At 37.8% G+C, this 11,810-nt stretch overlaps 1 pseudogene; it reads left to right on the forward strand.

Annotated features, from left to right (window-relative positions):
* The first annotated feature begins 10,038 nt into the window (after positions 1-10,038).
* On the forward strand, positions 10,039-11,370 carry LOC138170424 (serine/arginine-rich splicing factor 6 pseudogene; annotated as a pseudogene).
* Positions 11,371-11,810: the final 440 nt, after the last annotated feature.

An 11,810-nucleotide genomic window follows, 5' to 3' on the forward strand; every position in this document is an offset into this window, starting at 1 on the left:
GGCAAAAAATTCACAGAACAGAGAAAATCAAAACACAATGTAACTCAATCATTTAGCAAGTTCTCAATTCTATCACAAGGTATATCAATACAATCACAAAATATAGAGTCAAAGTATGCCACCCTCTGCTAGTACATTAATTTAGTCAGTCACAAAGTCTCTCTTCTCAAATGGAGATATTTCCAATCAAAAGTAAAGTGCATTCATTTCATCAGTCAGAGCACAAAAAGTAAAAAGTTTCCCACCCCTGGATAACAGCTGAATTACAATTGTCATCAGTTAACACCAATCACCTTTTCAGAAAGAAGGGCACTAGACAGCACAAAGACCATTTACCCCTAAGCTACAATAAGGTTAAGATATCGTCACAGCATTTAATACCCAAAGAGAGGCCTTTTCTTCATCTTGAAGTGAGGCTAGTTCTCAGAAATCTATGTTCCTGGAGGACAAAGCTTAACAAAGCCACAATATATATATTGCTAATGTCCTTATCAATTCACTCTGCCTGCAGAACAGTCTCAGGACCCCTGAACAAACAGCAGGATTCCAGGAGCTCTGCAATAACAGCACTGTCCTTTACCAGCAGACGAATCTGACAAAACAACATCAAAACAGACAAACAAAATACAGTCATTACAGTTATGTCTCCTCAGTTCTTGACAGCTCTAGGTGGCAGCTCTCAACAGTCTTGGGCAGCTCCAACTGGCCCTCAGAAGTCCAGGCAGCTTCAGCTGGCTCTTCTCTCTCTCTCTCTCTCTCTCTCTCTCTCTCTCTCTCTCTCTCTCTCCCAGCAATTCTGGTCCCAAGAAATTCTCCTCTCTCTCTGCCTCCATGATGCTACTCCCCAAAAGTTCTTCTGCCTTACTCTCTGCTTGGGCCTTCTCTTTAAATCCATGGCACCAACTTCTCCCAGTTCAGCCCACTCTCTTCAAGTCAACAAGTCCATCCTAAAAGAGGGAATCACAAGCTCTGGTTTTTAACACTCAACTCCAAAAGCAAGCCAACACAAGAGACTCTTTACATTCCATTACCATTACATACTCTAATAGTAAGAAAGATATCCTGAGTTACTTACATATATCATTTTTATATGTAGGAATGTGAAAATTTCAACTTTAGTAAATTCCTTATTTACCTTTCCTCTTTATCTTTTTATTATTATTTTTTTACACAATCAGGGTTAAGTAACTTGCTCAAGGTTACACGGCCAGTTATTTCTGGGTGTGGTGCTGGGTGTCTGAGCCTGGGATGCTATCTCCATGTCATCCCAACACTGGAGCCAGTGCTCTTACTCACTGAGCCACCTGGCTGCCTCTCCCTCTTTATCTTTTTATGTTTCTCTCAATTCTTGTATTTGAAAATCAGATTTTTTTATTCATTTCTGGTCCTTTCATTAAGAATGTTTGAAACTCATCTATGTCATTGAATACTTTTTTTCTCCCTGAAGTATTATATTCAATTTTTCTGAGTAGTTGATACTTGGTTTTAATCCTAGCTCTTGGACCTCTGGAATATCATATTCCACATCCTCTGATCCCTTATAGTAGAAGCTGCTAAATCTTGTGTTATCCTGTTTGTGTTTCCACAATACTCAAATTGTTTCTTTCTAACTGCTTGCAATATTTTCTCCTTGATCTGATAACTCTGGAATTTGTGATCTCCTTTTGAGATCTCTTTCAGGAGATGATCAGTAGATGCTTTGCTTTTTGATTTTGTGCTCTTGTGCTAGAATGTTAAGGCAATTTTCCTTGATAAAATTTCTTGAAATATTATGTCTAGGCTCTTTTTTTATCATGGCTTTCAGGTAGTACAATAATATCTTGTTATCTCTCCTGAATTTCTTTTCCAGGTCAGAGGTTTTTCTAATGAAATATTTCACATTGTCTAAAATTTATTTTTCCTTCTTTTGGTTTTGTTTGATAATTTCCTGATTTCTCAATAGAGTCATTAGTTTCCATTTGCTAACATTCTAATTTTTAAGGAATTATTTTCTTCAGTGAGTATTTAAAGTTCCTTTTCCATCTGGCCAAATCTGCTTTTTTAAGGCTATCTACTCCTTGTCTTTTTGGACCTCTTTTGCCATTTGAGTTTGTCTATTTTAAGGTGTTCTTTTCATCTTTTTTGGGGGGTCTCCTTTACCAAGATGTTGACTCTTTTTTATGATTGCCTTGCATCACTGTCCTTTTGCTTCCCAGGTTTTCCTCTATTTCTTTTATTTGGTTTTCAAAAGTCTTTTTGATTTCTTCCATGGGCTGTGATGAATTAATGTTTTTCTTGGAAGCTTTGGATGTAGTAACATTGACTTTATTGTCTTCTCCTGGTTGTATGTTTTGATCTTCCTTGTCACCAAAGAAAGATTCTGTGGTCTGATATTTTCCCTCTGTTTGCTCATTTTCTACAGACAATTGCTTGACTTTTAAGTTCTTTTTTAATTTTTTTAATTTTTCAAATGTTTTATTAACTTCTAATTTACCTCATTCATTTACACCAGATTTTGAGTTTAAAATTGTGTCCCTGTTTTTCCCCTACCCACCTCCCTAAAATAGTAGTCCCACAGGATATCCCCTCCTCTATTCTGTTCTCTCCCATATTTTCTCCCATAACCCTTTAGGCTTTTCCATGGGGAATCTCTATGGCCTAGTGTCTATATATCTTATTTCCAAATTACATGTAAAATATTATTAATAAAAGTATATATATATACATATATATTTGTAATTTTTTTAAACATTTCATTTTAAAACTTTGAATTCCATATTCATTCCCTTCCTCCCTTGTCCCAAACCCTTACTGGGAAGATAAGCAGTTCAGTATAGGTTGTACATGTGTAGCTAATGCCAAACCTTAATATAGTAGATATATTGTAAAAGACTGACTATAGTTTCCTCCCTCCTATCCCACCTCCCATTTGTTCTATTCTCTACTTTGATCCTGTACCTTTTCAAATGGGGGTGCTTCCAATTCCCTCCTCCCCAGCCTGCCCTCCCTTCAATCATCCCCCCTCTCATCCCCTTCCCCCCCTACTCTTCTGTAAGGTGAGATACCCTATTTAGTGTGCATTTCTTTACATCTCCAAGCCGAATTCAATGAAAATAAGGTTGACTCATTCCCTTTTACCTTCCAATACTTCCCCTCCATTGTAGCCATTTTCCCTTGCCTCTTCTATATGAGATAGTTTACCCCCATTCTGTCTCTCCCCGTCTCCTCTCATTATATTACTCCCTCACCCCTTAATTTCACCTTTTAAGTGTCATCCATTCCTATTAAATTGGTCCTGTGCCCTATATCTATGTATACTAGTAAACATATATCCACACATTCACATATGTATTCATATGCCCATATAACCTCATATATATATATATATATATATATATATTCCCTATAACTATTTTAATACTGAGAAAAGTTTCATCTGTTACAATTATTGTTTTTCCATGTAGGAATGTTAATAGTTCAACTTTCATAAGTTACTTATGATTTCTTTTCCCTGTTTACCTTCTCATGCTTCTCTTGCTTCTTTTATGTGAATGTCAAATTTTCTATTCAACTCTATTTTTTTTCAGCAAGAATACTTGAAAAATCCTCTATTCCACTGAATGACCATATTTTCCCTTGAAACATGATACTAAGTTTTTCTGGGTAGGTGATTCTTGGTTTTAATCCCACCTCCTTTGACCTAAGGAATATCACATTCCAAGCCCTTCCATCACTCAGTGTAGAAGCTACCATATACTGGGTTATCCTGATTGTGGTTCCACAATATTCAAATTGTTTCTTCCTGGTTGCTTGTCTTATCCCCTACTTGATCTAGGAATTTCAGATAATATTCCTAGGAATTTTGGGGGGGAGGATTTTTTTCAGGAGGTGATCGGTGGATTCTTTCAAGCTCAATTTTGCCTTCTGCTTCTAAAACATCAGGGCAGTTTTCCTTGAGGATTTCTTGGAGGATGATTTCTAGGTTGTTTCTTTTATCATGGCTTTCAAGTAGTCCAATAATTTTTAAATTGTCTCTCTTGGATCTATTTTTCAGATCCATGGTTTTTCCAATGAGATACTTCACATTACCTTCTCTTCTTTCATTTGTTTGGATCTGTTTAACAGCATGTTGATTTGTCATAAAGTCATTAGCTTCCATTTGCTCCAATCTAATTCTGAAGGAATGATTCTCCTCAGTGAGCTTTTCAGATTCTTTTTCCATCTGGCAAATTTGGCTTTTTAAGGCATTCTTCTCCTCATTGCCTTTTTGTGCCTCTTTTGACATTTGAGTTAGTTTATTTTTTAAGGTGTTATTTTCCTAAGTCAGGTTGTCAAGTCTCATTTCAAAATTTTCTTGCATCATTTTTATTTCTCTTCCCATTTTTCCTCCAATTCTCTTATCTGTTTCTTAAAGTCCTCTATGGCCTGTAACCAGCTTGTATTTTCCTTTGAAGCTTTTGTTGCAGGAGTTCTAACTTCAATGTCTTCCTCCTGTTCCATGCTTTGATTCCTTTTGTCCCCAAAATAGAAGTCTAATGTTGGTTTCTTCTGTTTCCTTTTTTTCCTTTTCCTGGTCATGTTGCCACTCAATTACTTGCCTTTTGTGCTTTTTGCCCAAAAGGCCTCTGCTACTGCACAGGGGAGCTTCCTACCAAATGCTGGGGTTTCCTCTGCTGCCCAAGGTTTTAGTTGGATGCCCTTGCTAGAGCCACCACAAACTCTGGCAAGTTGGACATGCACCCCAGGACCTCCACCCTATACCAAATTCCATATTCAAGCAGGTTAAATCAAGTGTGATTACCCCTCAGACTTGTCTCTTGGTCCCCCTACACTCTGCAGGCCACAAGCTGAAGCTGCCATGTGGGGATGGCTGCACAGTCATGGCTCCTCAGTGGCTTCTTTCCCTTGGGGCAAAAGCCGACAATCTCCCAACTACTGGGTCCCAAAGTCCACAGTGCACTTGCCTCTCATTTTGTCCTTAGCATCTATGTGTTGATAATTCTGAAAATGGCCAGAGCGCCTGGTGCTCTGGAGTCCCTCCAGCCAGCAGCTGGTTAGGCCCACCCTGTGGCTAATACCTCTGCCTCACATTGGCTTGGGCTAGGCTCCCAGAATGCTGTGCAGGGCAATTCCTGCCAGCCTGTGGGCTTTCCTCAGTGGGAGGTTAGCTTCTCTGTGTCATTTTGTGGGTTCTGTATTTTTTCAAAGTCCCCTTTTACTTGAAGTGGGGGAGGTGGAAGCCAGAGATAGGAGGACTCAGATCTGGAGCCCTTTTTTAGTTCTATTTTTAAGGTAGGACTCTGCTTCCAGTGTGGAGGATGTACTGTTCCATGTTTCAGGGTTTTTGTGCAGCTTTTTTCAGAGATACTACAGGAACTTGTATATTTTCAGTTCTTCCAAGGTGTTTTGATTAAAGAAGAGGTATTTACTCTTCTCCTGGTCTGTGTTCTGGTATTTGAGCAATCACAAACACTCTTTTCTTCCTTCAAATTCTGAGAAAGATTTCCTTTCTACCACAGCTACAAGCTCCTCCATGCCAGAATTCCTCCTTGCCTCAGGATCACCATCTAGGACTGTTATCCAGATAAAAACACAGGCAAAGGACAACCATTCTTCCTCATCACCAGCAAAGAGATCCCTGCATTCCTCCTCTGATCAGCTACTCGATCCCCTACCATCTGTGCTCCAAGAACTGTGCCACTGTTGTGGCAGCCACTGCCCTGGGTCTGGGGCTGGATGTTGCTCTTTTCTCATCCAGGTCATACAGACCTTTCCTACTGATCTTTTAAGTTTTTTTGTGTGTTTCTGGGATAATAAGTCTGTAAACCACCACATCTGCCAGTGACTCAATTCCCTGTGGCATGTTCCATGTTTGCAAGAGCTGGGTCTGTGCCAGAAGAGCCCATGGTGGAATGTACTTTTCTTTCAGACTGGTGCAACAGACCTCTCCTGTAAACCTTCAGGTTTTCTCAGGATGAAAATTTGTTTCACCCTGTCATTTTGTGACTTTTGATGCTCAAAATAATTTTAGAGTCATATTTACAGGTATTGCAGGGGGGAGGGGGAAGGTTGAGGGAGAGTTCAAGCAATTAGCTGCTTTTACTCCACAATTTTGGCTCTCCTTAGGTCATTTTGTAGATCTGAGGCATATAAATAAAATAAACTGAGACAAACAAGGTTAAGTGACTTGCCCAGGGTCACACAGCTAGTAAACTTCTGAGACCAAGATTTGAATTCATAAAGAAGTCTTCCTGATTCTAGCCAAGGTGCTTTATCCCTTGCACCACTTAGCTGCCTTAATATGCAGTAGCCATCATTATTGTCTGTTGCTTTTATTTTTTTTTCCTTTGCCTGGTCAGGTTTTCACTCAATTACTTGTCTATTGGGCTTTTTGCCACAGTAGGACTCTGCTATCAGACAGGGTAGCTTCGTACCAAATGCTGGGGTTTCCTCAGCTGCCAGAGGTTTTAGTTGGGTGCCCTTACTGAAGCCTCCACACACTCAGGCAAGCTGGATATGCACTCCAGGACCTCCAGCCTAGACCAAATGCTCTTGCCCCATCCCCAAACTCTGAAACCTGAAGCAAGATTATTATCCAAAAATAAATAATTAACAGAGTACAAATAGTAGATGGTGTACTGGTGAGAGGTATGTGTAGGGGGTGAGGAATTCTGGTGGCGCAGCAAGTCCATCATTGAAATGTCTCACTCAGGATTCTGTGTGACCATGTAGAGAGAGAAATTCAAATGGACTGATAGCCCAGAATAGAGAGAGGACAGGAATGAGGCCAAAGAACAGGTTGAGTAGCATAAAGGAAAGCATGAGATACACAGATGAGAGTTTGTAGTTAGAGATAATAATTTCAGAATTCAGTGTCACTTAAATCTCTTTAAACTTGAAATTACTGGAAATATTTTCTGCAATAACACTTTTATCTTCACTTGAAAAGCACTTTCTTCTTTTGGTTTACATTTGGGCTTATTATCTTCCCCCTTTATCCCCACATAAAAAAGGAAAACAAGTTCCTTTTCAGCCTTATTTCAAACTTTTCTGCTCCCCATAATCTCTGCTCCAGAAAAAAAAAAAAAAAGACTGACTGTTCTCTGTGCTCATCTTTGCTTATACTGTCCAGTATGCTTAGAGTACAATGTCCCTTCCTCTTGTGCCCACCTTTTCCCCAAATATGCTGAAACCACAGCATCATAAATTAGAACTGAAAGTGAATTTAGTGGTCATCCAGCTCATCTCTTTACAATTGAGTATGTAAGGCCCAGTGACTTGTCTAAGGTCATAAAGTTGTAATGATAGAACTGACCATTAAAGCCAGGTAAGCTCCCTTGTCCAAATTTTGCAAAACTGGCAAAGTTGGCATTTGAATTCAGTAAAGCTAAATATAAATTTAAATAGATTTTTAGACTCTACTATGACCTTTTGGCTTTATTGTTCAGCATATATGAAAAAAAAGTCACAGTACTAAGTCCTGTAGGGTAGAATGGACATAAATGGTAAAGAAACAAATTTTGGATTGTTTTATTTTTCCAGCCCTCAATCCTGGTATAAATTATACCTCATCATAGTGTAGTATTCTTATGATATGTTATTGTTATCTTTTTGATAATATTTTACTTAAAATATTTCTCTCGATATTCTTTAGGGAAATTGGCCTATAGTTTTCTTTCTCTGTTTTAGGTATCAGTATCATACTTCTATCATAAAAAGAATTTGGTAGCATTTCTTTCTTCACCTATTTTTCCCAAATTGTTTTCTTAGCATTGCAATTAATTTTCTTTAAATGTTTGATAGATTTAGCTTGTAAATCCATCTTCCTAGGGAGATTTTTTTCCTAGGGAGTTCTTTGACAACTTGTTCAATTTCTTTTTCTGAGATCTGTTTATTTAAGTATTTTACTTCATCTTTGATTCATCAGGGCAATTTATATTTTCTTTGTAAATATTCATACATTTCACTAAAATTCTCAAATTTATTGGCATACAGCTGGGCAGCATAGCTCCAATTATTGTTTTACTTTCTTCTTCCTTGGTGCTGAATTCACCCTTTTCTTTTTTATACCTGTCATTTAACTTCTTTTCTTTATTCTTTTAATCAAATTAACCAAAGGTTTATCCATTTTATTGTTTTTTTTTTCATAAAACCAACACTTAGTTTCATTTATTAATTCAAATTTTTCTTAGTTTCCATTTCACTATTCTCCCCTTGTTTTTCCATATTGCTAATTCAGTATGTAATTGGGAAATTTTAATGTATCCTTTTTTGTAGCCTTTTTTTTTTGCATGCCCAAGTCATTGATCTCCTCTTTCTCTTTTATATTCATTTAAGCATTCAGAGATATAAATTTTCCCCTAGGAACTGCTTTTGTTGAATCCTGTGAGATTTGTTATGTTGTTTCATTATTGTCATTCTCCTGAATGAAATTGTTAATTGTTTCTATGATTTGCTCTTTGATCCATTCATTCTTGAAGATTAGATTTTTTCATTTACAATTAGTTGTTAGTCTATCTTTCCATGGCCATTTCTTACAAATAATTTTTGTTGCATCATGATTTGAAGAGGATACATTTAATATTTCTGCCTTTGTTCATTGGATTTTGAGGCTTTAATGCTCTAATAAATAGTCAGTTTTGTGTAGGTGCCATGTATACTTGAGAAAAAGGTATATTCCTTTCTATCCCCATTCAAGTTTCTCCATACATCTACCATATCCAACTTTTCTAAAATTCTACTCACTTCCTTAATTTCTTTCTAGTTTATTTTGTGGTAGATTTATCTAGTTTGGAGAGGGGGAGATTGAGGTCTTCCACTAAAATAGTTTTGCAAACTATTCCTTTAACTCCCTTAACTTCTCCTCTTAGAATTTGGATGATATACCACTTGGTGCATATATATTTAGTAATCATATTACTTCATTGCCTATGGTGTCTTTTAGCAAGATATAGATTCCTTTCTTATTTCTTTTAAATAGACATATTCTTGCTTTTACTTTTCTGAGATTAGGATAACATCCCCACTTTTGTTTTGCTTCACCTGAAGCAGGAGATTTTGGCTTCTTATCAGAAAAAAAATCTTAATAATTACGAAGCCATGCTTATGCTGTACAAATTTCTGTCATTTTGCATTGTCATGGTAGAAACTATAAAAATCAGTTAACACAAAATTTAGGAAGAAGACAACTATCATCAGATAATTTCTAGGAAGTAAAGAGTACTCATTTTTCTTAGTTTTTCTTGTGTTGAGATCAGAATATCTTCCTCTTGGCATTTTCTCTGCCTAAAGCTGTTTTCTCTCAAGATTTCAAGAGCACCACTAAAGAAAACATGGTCTGACAGAGTAAATTGTTATTACACATTGGTAGAGTACTTGGTGACAAGACTAACTTTCAACCCTCAGAAACAAAACAGTTGTAACTTCAGCAAAACAAAATCAGAAAAGTTACAGGAATAGGACGAAAATGCATTTATTCATCAAAAGATTGCAAGTTCTAAAAGGAAAATTTGAGTTATTTTGTTCTATTAATAATGGTTAACATTTTGATCACCAAGATAATTTTATTATCTTAGAAGTAAAAAAAGAAAGGCTCTTTAAAATCACTAATTTTTAATCTTATCTTTGATTACATAGCTGTCATTCCATTCCTCTCTTTTCTTAATATATATATATATATATATATATATATTGTTTTTTCAACATTCATTTCCAAAAGGATTTGAGATATAATTTTTTTCTACCCGTCTTTTCCCTACCCCAACCCAAAATAGCAAGCCTACTGAATATCCCTTCCCCCAATTTATTCTCTCTTGTATCCTCCCCCATCACCCCTAACTTTCTGGTAGGGCAAGATGGGTTTCTATACCCCAGTACCTGTATATCTCATTTCCCATTTGCATGGAAAAAAAAATAAACATTTGTTTTTAAAACTTTGAGTTGGTTCCTTCATCCTCTGTTCGTGTTCTCTTGTTCTCCTTTTCCTTCCTTTCCCCCCTTCTCTTTTTCCTTTTTCCTGTCCCTACCTTCCCCCAACCTCACCCCTGAGACCACCTCCTCTTCCCCCCCCACCCCCGCCCACCAGCGGAAATGCCGCGCGTCTACATTGGGCGCCTCAGCTACCATGTCCGCGAGAAAGACATTCAGCGTTTTTTCACTGGCTACAGACGCCTGCTGGAAGTAGACCTGAAAAACGGGTACGGCTTTGTGGAGTTCGAGGACTCCCGCGACGCCGACGATGCCGTTTACGAGCTGAACGGCAAGGACTTGTGCGGGGAGCGAGTGATCGTGGAGCACGCCCGGAGCCCCCGCCGGGACCGTGACGGCTATAGCTAAGGCAGCCCCAGTGGTGGAGGAGGAGCATACAGAAGTCGCAGAGCCACTGGCAGAGATAAATACGGACCACCTGTTCGAACAGAGTTCAGACTGATTGTAGAAAATCTTTCTAGTCGTTGCAGTTGGCAGGACTTAAAGGATTTCATGAGACAAGCTGGAGAAGTAACATATGCAGATGCTCACAAAGAACGAATAAATGAAGGTGTAATTGAATTTCGTTCCTATTCTGACATGAAACGTGCTTTAGATAAATTGGATGGCACAGAAATAAATGGCAGAAATATAAGGCTCATTGAAGATAAGCCACGGACAAGCCATAGGAGATCCTATTCTGGAAGTAGATCTAGGTCCCGGTCTAGGAGAAGGTCTCGTAGTAGGAGTCGAAGAAGCAGCCGAAGTAGATCCTGTAGTGCCTCAAAAAAGTCGCTCAAGATCCAAATCTAGGTCTGGAAGCAAAGATCATTCACGTTCCCGATATAAAGGCAGAAAGTCTAGATCAAAGTGCAAATCTAAGGCCTAATCTGATCGAGGCTCTCGATCTGGCAGCAAATCCAAGGCAAAGTCGGAGAAGTCACACAGTAGGTCCAGGTATCCATCACCCAAAGAAAATGGAAAAGGAGAAACAAAGTCAAAATCAAGATCAAGAAACCAGTCTCACTCCAATTCACCACAACTTCCACCACCATCAAAGGCTCGTTCTGAGTCTCCTCCAATCAAAAGGGCTACATCAGTATCTCACTCTAGATCTCAGTCAAGGTCAAGATCTAGTGCAAGAGATTAAAAGTCATGAACTCCTTTGCACACTTACGGAACACTTTCTTACTTGCCAGGCAAATTATTCTGTGATGTTAGTACTTCCAATGTCGGCCTCTTCTCAGGAGAAAACCTGAACATAGGGGCATAAAGGTTTGATTTGGAAGCAAGATTAATGGGGAAGAAATGAGGCTGTAGAGAAATGGTGACACAAAGCAAAGACTCCCTTTTGTAGAAATCAAGCTCTTTGATTTTATAGTATTTCAGCAGTAATAACTTTTGTAGAGATTAGGCTTACTTATGATTTTTTAGCATTTCAGCTGGAACTGAATGAAGTTTTGAATGAAGTTGAATGAAGTTTTCTTTTTAAAGTATTAAACTCTCAAAAATGCTTTAAACTTTTAAAAGCTTTGGAGAGGACTCAGTTGTTGTTGTTGTGTTTTTTTTTTTTAATGTTCAAGTTACAAATAATCCTGAGTTGTATTAAAGGTTTGCTACCAAGGGAATGAAAGCCACAGGTCAATATTAAATGGCTTTTGAGCAGTTTTGTCTCATCTATTTTTTTTTAAATAAATACAAACTGTGTTGTGTATGGTTAAGTGTAAAATTAGGCAAACCTCAAATCAGCAATAAATTCAATTTGGTATACAAAAATAAATAAAATAAAATTTTGAGTTCCAAACTTTTTCCCTTCTTCCCTCCTCACCCACCCCCAATGGGAAGATAAACAATTCAATAGAGGT

This window comes from Petaurus breviceps, unplaced genomic scaffold (genome assembly GCF_028583685.1).
Source record: "Petaurus breviceps papuanus isolate PSGF00001 unplaced genomic scaffold, PetGlider_PUasm1.0 126, whole genome shotgun sequence".
NCBI classification, from domain to species: Eukaryota; Metazoa; Chordata; class Mammalia; order Diprotodontia; family Petauridae; genus Petaurus; species Petaurus breviceps.